The sequence below is a fragment of the Nipponia nippon genome, unplaced genomic scaffold, assembly GCF_047370975.1.
Source record: "Nipponia nippon isolate SJK-2023a ecotype South Korea unplaced genomic scaffold, ASM4737097v1 scaffold_18, whole genome shotgun sequence".
NCBI lineage: Eukaryota > Metazoa > Chordata > Aves > Pelecaniformes > Threskiornithidae > Nipponia > Nipponia nippon.
Genome location: NW_028262334.1, coordinates 2,796,656 through 2,812,669, shown reverse-complemented (window position 1 = coordinate 2,812,669; position 16,014 = coordinate 2,796,656). Strand labels below are relative to the sequence as shown.

The 16,014-nt window shown below is 50.7% G+C and overlaps 1 protein-coding gene across 7 annotated transcripts in view; it reads left to right on the top strand.

The window, feature by feature from the left end:
* CUX2 (cut like homeobox 2) overlaps window positions 1-16,014 on the top strand; it is a 71,071-nt gene that overhangs the window by 6,178 nt on the left and 48,879 nt on the right. The window contains exon 1 of one of the 7 annotated variants that reach the window (XM_087754756.1): window positions 7,720-7,734. The exons of the other annotated variants lie outside the window; for them this stretch is intronic. The gene's annotated coding sequence lies outside the window, so the exon portion shown is untranslated. Of the gene's footprint in view, window positions 1-7,719; window positions 7,735-16,014 lie in introns of those variants that run through there. 7 annotated transcript variants of the gene reach the window in all.

The following is a 16,014-nucleotide window of genomic DNA, read 5'->3' as shown; positions in this document are numbered from 1 at the left end:
GGGGTCCCTGGGCTGCGTCGTCATCTCCCGCTGCCTCGCAGGCAGCGAGTTTGGCAGGGCTCAGCAGGGCTTTTGTGCTGCAGGTGGAGCTGAATGTTAAAATGTTCGGTGATCCGAATTATTATTTATGACCAGATTAAGCAAACAGTACACTCCCAGCCTGCGAGTCCTTTAGGAGGTACTTGCTTAACTAGATAACCTCAGCGGAGCATGCAGAACTCGCTATTCATCTCCCTCCATATGTTGGCACAGGAGCTGCTCCCTTCAGTTAATTTTTCTTGCTGTCTGCAGAGACTCCAAATAAAAATGCAGGCATAATTGTTGTGCGCGCCGGTCCCATAGCTACTGTTTTCTCCGCTGAACGGAAAGTTAACTGTTGGCAAAAGAAACACCATCTTTAAATGCAGAAGACTTTGCTTGCCTATGGATTTGGGGGCTGGAGTGCCTGTCTGCTGCCCAGTTTTCCCCTCCTTTTTTTGCTGGTTGGAGAAAAACGGTGTATTTGGGTTCCCAGGGACGGCTGCGTCTCCTGTGGGGCGGCAGCGATGCTGCTCCCCTCCTCCCTTGGGTACTGGCGCAATCATGGTGCTGTACATCTCCGGCTGCGGGAATTCCCACATCTTGAATTTCAGGGAATTATCCCCAGAGCTGCCGACACAACATGGCAAATTGAAAATGCGGGGCCATTGTTTGCAGGGAGGGAGGGCGATGGCGAGCTGCAGCATCCTGCTCCTACAACAGCTTGTCTTGAAATGAAATTAATTTAGGGTTCAAAAGCGACGGTGTGTGCTCCCCCCTCGCCAGACCTCGAGATAGACACCACACCGCAGCTCGCTCGCTGTATTAATGGTGTAGCAGATTCCCTCTCGGATTGGAAAAGGCACATTAGAGGCATCCATTCCCCCCAAAAAGGCTGCGTGAAGTTTCTCAGAACATTTTGTACCATCCTGCTCCTATTACCGAAAGATGTAATTCCCCAACTTGGGAGATAATAAGCAGGTATTGACTTCTGCTGGGGTCATTATCAAGATTTATTCAGTCAATATGGCTTCTCGGGTCAATAAATCTTGAGGTTGATAAAGGAGGAATATATACTTGCAGACTTTATTAAAAAGTTTTCCCTTTTTGTAACACTTTCTCGTGCGTGTTGCATTAGTATCTATGACTGAGTTTTCTTTAATTACCTTTTTTTTTTTTTTTGTGGTGCACGCTTTCCTGCAGCTTTTGGTGTGTCTTGCTGAGGCAGCAAAACCTGGGAAGGAGGATTTGGCCCCGTGCTGGGTCTGGCTCACTCAGGATCGCTGCCTAGCTGAGATTCCCCTCTCCTGGGTTGGCTTTGGCGATGGGGTGGGGGGGCTCAGTGGGGGGAGCAGGGTCTGTGGGTGCCTTGCCCCGGCATCTCGGGGCTCAGCATGTGGGAGGACAGGGCTGAGCGTGGGGTGTTGTGATTTTCTGCTGGAGGGTTAAACTCAGGATTCCTGTTCCCAGCCCGCCGTAAAATAATGGGATTGTGCCCCCTTCCCCATCGCAGGCTGAGAAATCTCTGCGATTCAGGATGGAGTGTAGCAGCTCCAGCGCTGGGTCGGGCTCTGTCCCAGCACCTGCTTGCTTCCTTGGGCAAAGGCTTTGTGCCTCAGTTTCCCTGCTCCTGGGATGGAGTATTCTTGCAAACCAGCATCTCAGGGCAAATCGCCCCAAAAAGGGGCCTGGCAGCATGGTGGTGGTTGTGCCCATGCCCTGGGTACATGGCTGTGCGCTTGTCCATCGTCTTCTGCAGAGAAGGGCCCTCATGGGTTGCGTGTGCTGTTTCGGTTGCCCATGCACAGGATCTCGGTGGGCATCATTGCAAAGAGGTCCAGGATGTATCAGCGCAATGAAGAACGAGCTCTCGAAGCCAGCAAGATGCCAGCCACGGGGGGTCATCAGTAAAATCTAACCAAAAGGCTTAGATAGCCTGGAAAGCTGAAGTGCTCGTTATTTACCGCAGTGCTTGTTAATGAGCAGGGGCGCAGCAGCATCCCCCCCTTCCCAGGCCAGTGCTGCCGTATCCCAGCTCAGGTTCGGGGGGGGGGTGGGGTGGGGGGGGTCCAGACAAGGGGGCAATAACTGCTCACCCCGGGCTCGCAGGCAGGAGCCCTGTCGGAAGGGCAGTGTGCGATGACGGGCTGCTTCAACTTCATCTGTGTATTTAATATGATTTATTTTGGCCGTGTCTGCTGAAGACCTGCTTTGCAGTGTCACCACCATTGGTAGTTTTTGTTTTAAGTTGAGCTTTGTGATTTCACACAGCTGAACATGCTGACGACTCCTTCCAAAATGGTTTCAGTGCTTTTTTTTTTTTTTCATACGGCCTTGCTGTGTAATTATTTTTTTGACTACTTTGGTGTAGCACTTAATGATTTCCCCAAAGCTGCAACAGGACCCCAGAGTATTGATTTAGCTGCAGTTTAAGCGACTTGCCGCTAACGCATGGCCGTTTTAATATTAATTGCTTGGCATGTGCGTGCTAGCTAGTTCTTCTGCAACACGGATTTCTAAAAAAGTAAATAACCAATTTGAACCCCGTGTAAATATTCCTCTGGTGGGAGCTGTGCCGTGCGTCAGCCGCTCTGAGCACGCTACCGTTGCCTTTGGTAACGCTCCTGCAGTTTTACACCAAAGTCAGGACCTCAGGCATCCTTTGTTTTCTTCCGTCGGGATAACATAATAAAGTATTACCTGGTGCTGGCAGCGGGTCTTGTAATGTGCGGTGTAAGCACAGCCGCTCATTGGCGCCGGAGCTGGTGTGTTATTGCTTAGCCTGGCTGCAGAGGACATTTATTCTTTATTAATCACGCCGACGGGGAGAGCTGCCGTCGTCTGCGGCTCTCGGAGTGGTTTGCAAACATTGCTTCATCCCCGGGAGCTGGGTAATTATTACCCGCCTCGTCCCCCAGGTTTCTCGGTGGAGGGGGCAGTGATGGGGTCCAGCGGTGCAGCCGGGGAGCAGAGGGCTCTCTCCCTGCGGGGACACAGTTTGGGGGAGCAGCCTTGCTAAACGCCCCCCATGATGCCCACATGTGATGCAGCAGCGTGTGGCAGCTGGGACGGGGTGATGGGGAGGACAGTGCCCTTCAGGAGGAAGGCTCGTGGGGACCCCCATGCTGCACCTGCCCGTACCCCCCAGGATGATGGCTCACCACCCTCCCTGGCGGGGCAGAGCATCGCGCTGGGTCCCATGAGGTCCCCTCAGCAGCACCTTTAGGCCCCAAATTCAGCACCCAAATTGCCGGTGGAGGCTCCTCCGTGGGGTCTGTCCCCCATGAGCGTTTACTGATGCCACATTCGTTGCACCGGAGCCTGAGCGGGATGCCCTGGCTGTGCCGCTCCGGTTCCCTTCCTCTGGCACCGGTGATGGGCTGTGCTCTGCTGATCCCAGCCACCTCCTAACTCCCCCCAACCCCTGCCCTGGCAGAGCCGAGGGCTGGCTGGGGCCAGTGGGTGCCTGAGGCCAGCGGGATCCAGCCCGGAGCACGGCTCCGGCATGCGTCCTAGCATCCAGGACAACGACAGCCACCCAGGGCCAGCAGCTTTGCCCGTTTCATTCTCCGCTCGGCACACGCCGCAGAGGTAACGTCTCCTGCCACTGCACTTTTCTTTCAAATAAAAGCAGCTAATTAACATTATTCTTTAATTATTGCCTTTATCAACAAGGGGTCTGGTTTATACCAGCAGGATAGTCGCTTTCCCTTCCACTACCCAAGCGAATGCTTCAATTCCTGTTGCTTTTGAAATGAATTTGATGTCATCTGCCCATTGTCACTTAATGGGGACACTTGGGTAATGATTGCGCGCTCCAGCCCTGTTAGCAGCACTGCGAGCGTGTAATTTAGCCCCTTAGGCAACAGTACTTTTGAAATCTCTGGATAGTTTTGAACTCTCTGTTCTTAATTAAATATGCAATTTTTCACGGTAACCAGGTTAATTCTTTTGTGTTGTGTTGTAATACTGTTAGGAATTTTCATAGTTCTTATTAAACATTATTCAGGCATTGTGAATTCCATAATTAAAAAAAATGAAAAGAACAAAGCTTGATTCACTTCTTTCTTTTCCCTGGTTAATTTATCAAATGAATTTTGCAAATTTTTCTTTTTCTCCCCAGACGGCGTGCCAAGTGTTTTAAAGGGGAAGGATTTAATTGCTCTGTAGGGATTGGTTGGTTATGAAGGATTTGGCTGTTTGATTAGTAAACCCTATTGGGAATGGTTTAATGCTCCATGATCTTAAAAATTGTCTGATTGTTAGGCTCTCCAAGGATGTTTTCTCTTTTCCTTATGTACGGCAACAGCTTCGCACAAGTGTGATTATTAGATAGCGAGGAGGGAGCGGAGGGGTAGATGGCCGGTGCTGGGTGAGCCTGCCTGCCCTGGCAGCGCCGAGGGAGCCGCTGCGGCCTCTGGAGCGGTGGTGATGATGATGATGGCGAGACAAACCAGTGGTTGTTTACATGCATCCGTGCAGATCGTGGGAATGGATCGCTGGCTGGGCCGGGATGGCGCTGCTCCCAGGCCAGATCCTGCACTCAGTTTCTCTTTCAAGACCCCAATATCGACCTTGTAATATAATGAAATTATACAGATTATGTGATTTACCAAGAGGCAAAACCCTGCTGCGTTCTCCATGTCTGAATCACTCTGGTATCCCACTGGGTAATATCCCCATAAGGATGCTAAAGCGCATGGGGAGGTCTCGCCAGGGGCATCCGTGCAGCCCTGGAGCCGGGTGGGCAGGACCGCGCACGAGGAGGGATGCGGGGTGCAGCCTGCTGGGGTTTAATCCAGGTACCCTATAGCGGGGGCATTTGTAGAGCCCCAGTCTGGGAGTTATGGGGGCAATCAGCCTGCTCTGACTGTGGAGCCTGGGGATGTCCAGCCAGAAGCCTTTAACTGGCGAGGCTTTAAAAAAGGGGAGAACAACACAAAAATGCTCTGCTTGTGGTCTTTTGCTGGTGGTGATGGTACCCACTGCCCAGTTCCTGCTGCTTTTTTGTTTCTCCCACCCCTGTGGAAGAGGGGGCTGTGCCCTGCCCTCACACCCGCAGCCCCGACGCCTTCAACTGAGTTTTGGATCCAAAATCGATGGAGGTGACGTCTGCGCACTGACATCGGGGCTGCGGGGACGGGCTGTGACTCCAGCCCCTCCAGCGTGCCGGGGAGAGCAGATCTCTCCAAAATCCCCGCTGGAGAGCAGCCCGGGCTTCGCTTCCAGGGCGGCTGGGGAGCATCCCTGTGGGCACTGCCGCTGCCAATGGCTCTATGCGTTGTTTTTAAAGCACCATTGGACTTAATATAGGAAAAAAATAGTCAATATCTAGTGTTTCTAGCTGTACCTTGCCATTTGGGATCCCTTGGGTCCCCCGGAGGTTGTGGGGTGAAGGATGGTGGTGGGCTCGCTATTAAATAACTGAAAAGCTCTGGTGTGGTGCTGGCACCCAGCAGGTTTTTCAGGGGGAGGCAGGAGGAGTTTCGCCTCCCACCCGCTGCGTGGAGCATCCCCAGGGGTGCCGCTCGCTGGGAGATGGAGCCCAGCCAGGATCGATAGTGGCCGGTCTGAGGGGGCTCCCCAGGGGTTATTTGGGCTTTAAGGAGAGGTCAGAGAGTCATTAAACTTATAAATATATTACGATTTAAGAGAAGAGCTGTCGTTATCTTTGAGCTTGGTTTATGTGGCGCCAATTTTTTTTCCGCATTCTGGTTCAAGCTTCTTATACCGAGTGGATCAACCAGCGGGGAGGTGCTGTCTGCAGCTGGGGCAGAAAATAAAATATTCAACAGTGTTGGGCAGGGAGTCTTTGCCCCGAAAAGCATCAAAACCTGCACTTAAAACTGCTACTTCCCCCCTGCCCGAAACTTGCAGAAAGCTGTTGATTTGAGGTTTGGGGAGCTGAGCGATGCTGCTGTGGCTCAGTCGGTGGCGATCCCGGCTTGCTCCAGGTGCTGGCAGCGGTGCTGGGTCGGAGCCTGCGGCGAGGCTGGGGCTTGTCTGTGTCCTGGGTGCTTTTTGGTGAACAGGGTTTTTTTGGGGAGGTGCGAGTCAGCGGTATGCAGGTGCCCAGGCTCAGCGCTGGGACCCTGGCAGAGCCGAGGCTGGTCTGTGCCAGCCGGGTGTCCCCTTGGCACAGTGTGACTGTGGAGAAATGTCACCAGTCCATAAAGCAATATCCAAGAGGCAACCTACAGGGTAATATGCAGAGGCGGCATCAACCCATTGCCATGTCTCCATCATCATGTTGAGCAGCGTGGGTGAGGAATGCAAGCGGGGCTTAAAAATAATGATTAAAATTTTTAAAAAATCCCAGTTACTCCCCCAGTTTCCCTGTCGCTCCATGGCTGATCTGGCAGTGCTGGGCTATGGCTAAAGCAGGGGTGCAAACTGTTTGCTCTATGAATTTTGCTCAACGGTGACAACCTAAGGCTTGAGCAGAGACCGGCCGTGCCTGCAGGGCTGCCTGGGCTCCGCTGCACTGCCGGCGTGGGGCTGCTCCCTACGGTGCCGTGCTGAATCCAGAAAGTCATTTAAAAAATAAAAAAAAAAAAAAGGACCAGACATTTGCAAGGCGAAGCTGAGCAGATGCTGGTAATGTATTCCCAGGCATGACACAGAGTGGCAGCGTGTCGTGAACCGCGTCCCTAGGGACCCCTGGGTCTGTGATATTGGCTTTAACCCCCACCGCCTCCGGTCGGGGCGTAAATTCATCAGGCTTACGGGTATTGCTCTTGGACTACTGAATAATTTACAGTTGCAGAGCCCAGCCAGGTTCAGGTCATCGGGGTTCATGGGTTAATAACAGGTTTGGTTTTTGTTGTCAGCAGCTGCCTTGATAACATATGAAAGAATCCTATTCTGTTGATTAGATTTTGAAATGGATCAATTTTTAATCAGCAGAACATCTGACTCACTCAATAAGAGTAGCGTGGTGGAGACAGGACGAGGGTCTCGTTATTTACAGGATTGTTTGTTTTTACTAATACGCAAATCCTCGGCAGGGCTGGAGCCTGCCCCCCGCCTTCCTTCGCCCCGGCTCCCCCAAAATAAATCGTCGGGATTATCTGCAGCCTCGCACCAGGTATTTGATTCATCTACTGATTCGGTAGGAAATCCATGATGCTGTTTAAGAGCTCCGAGGGCACGCTGAAGCTTTGATTTAGCTATCTGTTGTTATCGATGGAAAAACATTTACTTACCAATGACCAGATCTGATATATAAAAGCACTCTGGGGGTGCTTGGCTCACCCCTTCCTGAGCATCCCTGCGGGGAGCTCCCCTCCCCGAGGGCCACCAAGAAGCACCTTCAAGATGAGCTCGTGGGTGCTGGGAGAGCAGGGGACAAACCCCAGTGGGATGCAGAAAGGTCCTGGCCAAATGCAAAGTTTCAGAGGGATTAACTCTGATTTCATCATTAATACTAAAAGAGCTGGATTCTCATTAAAAGTTTAATACTGGGGGGGACCTGGGCAGATACTTTTTTTTTTTTTATTACTTGGGGCACAAAAAGCATCCCAAACTTGACCTATTGCACTGCATCTTGATAACCGCATGCGTTTTTTTTGCTAAAGTCATGCACAAAATACGTTTTTGTTTTTTTTTTTCCAAAGTGGAATCTGCTAGGTCAGAATTTTGGCTTGAAGCAAGTGTTAACAACTGCGATAACAGGACTCCCTGAAAACTAAACTCTGTTTTTTAATAACAGAAAAGGTAAGAGTGTCATAAATATAACTTTGGGAAGAGTGTCACTAGAGTACAGATGACTCTGTGGCTGCTGGATGGGCGCTGGTGGCTGGCTGGGGATGGGCTGTTGCTGGCAGATATTGGTATAGATAAGAACTCAGTCGTGATGGTAATTTTCATGGTTTTGCCCTGGGTGCTTTGGGATTTTACTTTTAAAACTTGTGCCTTCTGGCAGTCTCCTTAACCTAAATAAATATTTTCCCTCTTGCCACGGATCAATTAAGATCATGGCTGTGTGGGCACTTGCTCCTGGCAGGTTTTTTTCTCCATTTTTTTTTTTTCTTGAAAGAGTTGCCTCCGATTTAAAAATATGTGTATATATGAATTTATGTATGTAGTTTTTTGGTGATTATGAATTTATATATGTAGCTTTTTGGTGATTATGAATTTATATATAGAGATATATAGGGGGTTTTGTTGATTTGATGAGCTAGTGATTTAAGCATCAGGAGAAGTGTGCTGAAGCCTCTGGCCGGCGATGGGGATGCTGGCGAGCGTGGGATGAACTCCCTGGTCCCGCTGGGTGCCGTAGCCTATTCCAGCCCCACGTGGGCACCCACATGCCCCGTGTTTGCTGACCTTTGGCCACAACCAGCCACGCTCCAAGGTCTCCTTCAGGGCTTTGCGGTGCCCGGTGTTATTACAGTACCATAAGCCCAATGGCTCATTTCTATAACCTGGAAATAATGCTGCAGGTAATAGGTGTTTGCTAATAGCCACAGCAATAGCTTATGGGCTCTCACGTCTGTCAGCGGGCACGGTGATATATCAGTTTCTGCTAAAAACATTAGCAACATCAGAAGGTTAAATATGCATATTATATCATCCCTGGCGGTTTTATTTTCAGGAGAGCAATGGGTGTCACAAGTTCACGACTTCAAAATTAAGTTTATTTTAGTGATGGAAAATGTGCTTCTCTTTTGAGCACCTGCTGGTTATTTTCTGAGATGAGTTGAAAGAAAAACATTTTTGCAAAGAGTAGAAGGGCAGCTGACCTGGTTTTTATTAAATAATGGGTCCTTAGAAAGCATCAATGGAGATGATCAGTCTTTAGCATCTGGTGTTGGGCAATGGACCAGTTTTTGTGCTTGAGAAACGCAGCAGCTCCTCTGGTAACTTATTAACTCTCAAAATTGCCCTTGCGTTTAGCAACTGAGTAAATGAATCACTGATGGCTCCCTGGGTCTTTAGTGTCATTGCTCCGGGCAGGATTGACCCAGAACGGCTCCGGGGCCGGTTCTGCCCGCCCCGCGGGTGCAGCGCGGTGAGAGCCGGGTCCTGCGCATGGTGGGAGCAAACCACACCGGCGGGGTTGGAGACGGTGCTTTGTTGCTTCGTTTGCGATTTGAGGGCGTGCGAGGGGGTTGCTCCTTTGCAGCTCAGGGTTCACTTTGGGTCTATGAATTTGTACTCCTGACAGTCCCAAGGCTGGCAGGTACAACTCCGTGTGTTGCTCGAAAGCTGTGCTGATTTGATCTGGAGTTATCGAGACCAGCACATAGTCCTGTCCTCCTTCCTCCTTGATTTTTAAGCCGTTTAGCTAGGTATGAAGCTCCAAGGATTTTGGGTGCTGCAGGGTATTTGGGTTCATTAGGTCTTGCTATGGGGGACATGCGGATTGCCTTTTGGCAGCAGTCGTCTTCTCCTTACCCATCCCTTGCTCTCTTATTGAAGAACCTCCCTTCCTGACCTGAGTCTGGAAGGGTTTCTGTGTTTCACTCTTTTTTTAGGCTAATAATTAAATGATAACAGAGCCCAGCATCTCTTTATTTAAAGAGCAGATGGAGCATCCTGAGTCTTAGCACGGTCCTGGCTCCAACAGCGCCAGTGAGTCCTGAAGCTCGGGGTTTGGATGTGCCCCCCAAGGGCTGCGTTATTGGGCGGGCAGCGGGCAGCAGCCCTGCAGGCAGCAGCCCCGTGGGACGCCGCTCGGCGGCGGTGCCAGCTCTGCCGCTCAAAATGGGAAGGGCATCATTAGATAGAGGTGAGCCGAGACACTTTTCCTGCCCTTCCTTCCCATCCTGTGGCTGAATCCCGGCGAGCTGCTTCAAAAAGTGCTTTTGGGCCCCAATGGGTTGTAACTCCTTCCCACAGTCTGAGTCGGCAAAATCCAGCATGCCACGGCTGCCATGGGCTCAGCCGGGTGCCGGACGGCTCTCCCTCCATCCCGCCTCTGCGAGCAGCTTGCGAGTGATCCGAGGAGCTGCGACTTTTACGGTTATAACCGGCGTGGGGTTTTTTGGTGACAAATACTTTATAATGGATAATCCCAGTCTGCTACTTTAAAAAGCTATAAAAGAAAATAGCGCAAGCGCTGGCTGCTGAGCTTGCCTGAAGCTGGTTGCTCCCTCCTTACCATTGCCGATGCGGAGCTGCAGCGATGCGTTCGGGGCCACAGACACCATCGCAGAGGGTCCAGATCAATCACCAGCAAAATCCCTGTCTTTCCCCATTTTGTCTCTAACCAGCATCACCATCTAGCAACTGTGTTGTTTACCTCCCACACTGATTTCTCATTGAAATGCCCTATTTTTATTTTTTTCTTAAGCAGCTACAATTGATAATTTAGCTCTGGATAAAGCAACCTTAGAGCTTTTTATTTCTCAGAGGCCAAACATTGATGTTGTGTGAAATGGGAGCTTTGAGGAGGCTTTGTATGGAACTTAGCTTCCTGAAAAATTTATTTACTGCGACTGTGATCTGCAGGAGCGAATTGATGTTTATCTATAGTAGTTCTTGCCAGAAAAAAAAATGCATAACTGCACTTTCTTGGGAAGCCTTGAAAGGCCTTTTAAATAAGTGTCTAATAGTAGGCTCTCAATAGCAAACAGCCAGCTTGATAGCAGTATACAGTATATTATTAACTATAAGCAGGCTTAATCTTTTTCTCATGTTTTAGAGAATGCTTTATAACCTTGTGGCCAAAGAATTCATGATCGCCAGGTATTTGAAGCTAAGCAAAATTATACTGGCTGTTACTGCTGGGAGATCGATACTGCCGGGAAGCGCGCGGGGCCACGAGCTCCTGCTTGCAGCTGGCGAGCCCCTGCTCGCAGCCCGTGTCCTGGCATCGGCTGCTCCCGGGCGGTCCTGGCTGCGGAGCTCGGGTTTAGGTGATGTGTGATCCCTGGAGAAGGATGCTAGCAGGGGCGGGGTGTATTTATTTATTTTCTTTTGCAATTGCCACATGGGAGCCGGGGGTCCCGGCATCGTGCTGGAGCCATGCGCAGGTCCCAGCTTGGCGATGCAACCACATCAGAGGGCAGGATTTGGCCCTGGTGGGATGGAGCTGGCTCACCTGCATCTTTCCTCTGCTGGATGTGGCAAAAAAATAGCAGAAGTTTTCTGTCCAGCAGCGCTTGCCCCAAGATGAGGGCGCTGAAGTCCCCGGTGAGCCTCTGAGCACCACCTTTGCTTGCAGCCGGGGGCCTTTGCTTTTGCCGGGGTGATCTCAGCTGTGTGCTTTAGTGCCCTCATTTGCAGTCGTGTTTTTCTGCTTTTCCTGCCTGCGCTGTATTGGATCCTGGGAGCTCTGGCCAGGAATCAGAGAATCGATAGATGGTTAAGGTGATAAGTGGCTTTGCTAAAAACCAATTTTGCAAGAGGAGTTTGCAAAGAGGTTAGTGGAGAGGATCTGCATCCACGTCCCAAATGGCTCGCTCCGGCCAGGAGCTCGCCTCCGACCTGAATTAACCCAGGAAGCATCCTCGGTCTGGGTTGCGGCCACTGTTCTTCTGCTTCTGTAAATCCCTGTGGATCCTATGGGAGGATGAGCCTGAGGAGTAAGTCTCCTTCCTCCAGAGAGAGTGTTTGGGGACAATCGGAGAGGTGAACATGCCTGAAGGCAAAATAAAATTAAACAAGCAGAATTTGCTCAGCTGATAACTTCTAGCCGGTCTCGGAGCCGGCAGCTCTGCCAGCATTACAGTGGCAGTATTTACATAGGGATGAAGTGTTCCTGTACGGCTCCTCCGGCGTGGCCACGTCTAAGCAGGCTTTTCACTAATCTCCACCATGGCTGGCTGCTGCTTCCATCTCTTATTTTCCCTTGAACAAACATATTCATTGCACCCACCATCAAGAAGATCCCACAGCCCATTAGTGGTGTGATCCCTGCTTTCGGCAGGGCCGGGGGGATGGTGCCATGCAGGGACACCATGCTGCCTCCTGGGATCGAGCACAACTGTCCCCTGGTCTCGTGTCACCAGGTAGCCCCCGACCACGTGTGGCTGCAAGAGATGGATTTGGGAGGAACAGGCAGAAACAGGGAGAAGCGCATCTCAAGGGTGCTTCACCAAAGCAGTTTTGACACCAACAGCTACTATGTGGTCTTTTCAGAGGAGATGAAGCTGATGGCACCCAAGATCTCCCTTTCTAACTAAATTTTGCAACTAATTTCTGTCCGTTCCAAGTGCAAAAGGACGCTGTGCACGTGATGAGTTCCTTAAGCCACAATCCAACTTGCTGCCTTCTCCTGTGCTATATCCCAAGGGGTCCCAGCTCCATCCTGGGGCTTTGCTGACCTGGTCCTGGTTTCACAGGTGGCTCCTTGTCTTTGTGGGAGTCCCTAAGCCCTCCCTGCTCCTCGGGGCTGCCTGGTTGGGGTGTTTTTGGAGGTGCCCCGCAGAAGAAGTCAGCTTGGGCTGCAGTTCATCGGGCTGGTGTTTTGTTCGAGGGCGTTGTAACGTTCCTCTGGTTCATCCCATCCCTCGTGCATCCTCGTCTCTGCTGCGCCTGGGCTGCGAGGTGATGAATGTGTGGGCTTTCCCACCTACGTGTTTTATTTTCTGTGGGCGGAGAGATGGGTTGTTTTTAGGCTTTCTGGCATTTCTCAGGCTTGACTCATCTTTTCCCACCTGCGATGCCAGGGATATCCCCCAAACTCCTGCCTCAGAGCTGGGGCACCAGGGCTGATGGCAGCAGCATCCCCCTCCCCTCGGGCGGTAGTTCTTTATTTTACCTGTTTTCCCATTTATCAAGTGGGATTTCCCCTTGGCCAGTGACCCCCAGAAGGAGCATCGTGGGATGCTTATGTGTTGCTGTTAGGCTTTGCTTTTGCGCCATTGTTTATTACTACGTTGCTTCATTACGCATCCGCGTTTCTCATGCTCTGCATCGGAAACCGCTGCTGTGGCTGAAACCACCTTATTTCGTTTTTTTATTTTTTTAATCATCGTGGGGAAGCTGTTTCTGGATGCTGATTGATGGAAACATCTTATCTCCTCTAGTCAAAGTGTCTCCGCTTTGCGTGGTAATGAAATAGTTTGACACTTTGACATGAGTGTCAAACACTTTTCAGACGATGCAAACAGCAGAGACTTTGATCTAGGTGCAAACTGGTTTCATTACAACAAACAGACCCCCCCCTTTCATCCAGAGAAGAAGATAAGGGGTTTCTATCGGTGCTAACTAGCAGCTGCTCGTAATGATTTTAAAAATAAGAAGAAATATAATAATAGAATAGTTGAGCTATTATGTCATGTTATAAACTAGCCTCAGTGCTGTGGAGTGAAATAAGGTAGGCGTAATACCAACAGTATGAACGATAAACATGAGAGAATCCTCCTAAAATAAAACAACAGAAATCTTCTCTTTTGGGAGATGTTCAGACTTGTTTTTCCCAGTATTTCAAGCAAGAACATCTTCAGAAATGCCTTTTGTGGAGAAAATGCATCTTGTTTTTCAGAAAAGTGGCATTTTCCATGAAAAAGAACCACTTCTACTATTAGCTTTCTTTTTAATCTCCCCCCTCGATTTTCTCTTGGCCAAGCCTGGAGATATTTTAAGTCCTGGTGGGAGGGTTGGAGGGAGAATCCCGAACGTACCCCCAAGCTGACAAAATTCTGCTCCATCATGAGCTTTTGTTTTTCAATAGGCAATTTTGAGTAGAAATGGGTAAAATTCCTCCCTGGTGTAACTCTGTTGGCATTAGGCTGTACTGTGCCTGGATTTGGCCCAAGTATGTCCAACTAAATGCAGCAGCACCTTTTTTCTATTTTGAGTGTCGGGTTTGCGCACAAATGCCTTATGAGCAGCTGAAGAGAATTTACGTGATGTATGGAAATGATTAGGTGACAGCAAACCCTGAGATTTACGTGAAGGTTTTCTCTTCCCTCTTCGCTGTATGGACACAAGCAGCGTCAGCCCGGATGCTGTGTTCAGTCTTCTCACTTTGGGAGTTTTGCTTTTAACCGTTTTCTTAGAAATCTTTTGCCTTTGAACATCTTGGGCTAGGTGATCAGTGTAGGTCCCTTCCAACTGAACTACCCCGTGTCCTACCCCACATCCTACCCTGCGTCCTACTCCGTGTCCTTCCCCACGTCCTGCTGTGATGCCCAGCGCTGGTGGTCCCAGCACTGGGTTTGCCCCCATGCCCTGCTCTGCCCTTGGGCATTGCACCCCAAGATGTCTCTGCCCAGAGCCATGGGCCGAGGAAGCACGGAGGTGGCCACGCCTGAGCAGAAGTGCTTAATTTAGTGCCTCCTTAATTAGCGCAGCAATTCCTGCTCCTTGCCCTCGTCCCTGCGCTCTCCATGCCAGGGGCTGGAGCACAGTGAAATCCTCCCCAGGAGATGCTGTATTCAGAAATGACAGGGGATTTGGGGCTTAATTTTAGCCAGAACATGTGGCTTGTTTTTAGATGCTTCTCAAGTCAAGTCGCGGTGGCTTTGTTATAGTTGAGGAAAGAAAAAAAAAATCCCCGAAAAACTAGAGAGGCGATGCGGTTTAGATGGTATCTCTCCACAGACGGAGTTATGGAATTTAATACAAGGAAGCTTTTGCGAGTTGCCCAGTCTGTGTTGGAGCGTAGAGAGCCTGCATTTGAGATTAAAACTCACATTTCATTTTTATACACTGTGCTTAATCCAATAATGATTCCGTGTTACAAACGGCAATAATATCTTTCAGCATAGTTAATCAGAAGAGACTTAATGCTGTCACTATTTATTAACCTTTGTTGAAAAGCAAGAAGTTTTCTTACTAATCTGTGATTGTTGCTCTTGTCAGGCTCTATCAAGTGCAAACCAGATTTGGCATTCGTTACAGCGGGGAGGATGCTGCCGCGTTCCCTGCCGTCTGCTGCATCCGACCCCTGTGTAGGGACGTGGTCCCATGCAGTGCAGGGGGGGGTTTGGGTGCCGGCGGGGCCAGGCTGGCTGGTTCCCTGTCTCCCGTCCCCATACCTGCAGCTCCCAGATGGGTTACAGCCTCACTTGCTTCTCCAGCCGCACAGACCCTGGTGCTGGGGTAAAGAGGCAGTTTTACCCCTCTCGGGGTTACTTTTTGGCTGCCTGACCCATGTTCCTGCATCCAGGTTCCCCCCCCAGGGGCTGTTTGAGGCAGCAGGCTCCCGGCGTGGGGAGATGCTCTCCTGGCCGGGTGGCACTGGGGCAGCAGCGTCGGTCTCCGATGGTCTGTGGGAAATTAAGTGACTTCCAGCGGCTTCCCCAAAAGCTCAGGGGATCCCCCCACCCCGCTGCCTGCATCCATGCCGGGGGGGAAGGGGGTGCCACTGGGCAGACCGAGGGGTTAAGGGGGTTTTGCGAGGATGCACGGTGGCAGGGGCTGAGCCAAAGCACATGGAGGTGGCTTGTCCCTTGCATCTGAAAAGACATCCTTGCATCCAAGCATTGCCACAGTTCCTGGCAGAGGCAGGCAGGAGGCTTCAGGCAGCGCTGCCCTTGAAATCATGGCCCTGTGTTGGCATTCCCAGGACGGTGGCTCACGTGGCTTTGCAACGCTGGTAGCTGAAATGTGGATTTTGGGGAGGGGAGCGGCTGAGGGTGCATGTTTTTGAAGCTTCGTGGTGATAAAAGGTCAGTGCGTGAAGGAATTTCAGCCTTCGATATTCTCCCGTTTGTCTCCTGTTGCAGGGAGGCCGGTGCTGGAATTGGCTTGTAGGAGCACCTGGAATTAATGAGCCAGCTTGGTGCCGTACAGAAATCGATGCTTCCTGCATTAATTGTGCTGTGTTCGAGCTTCGGCTTTTTATTCTGAGTTATGTAGTTACAGGGAGAGATGTCTCTCTTCGGCACAGCCTTTGGTCCCCAGGGAAAAGGATCCTTCTCCCTGCGCCCATCCTGCCTGGGTGTGGGTGGCACGTCCCATGTTGCTGCTGGCCGTGGGATGGTGATGCCTGGTGCTGGCCGGAGCAGAAAAAACAAAAATCGCAACAAAAATGAACCCCAAGTCTCTGCTACCTGCCCCTGTAATCGGCCAAAGGAAGAGACCGCTGGTGATGGCCGG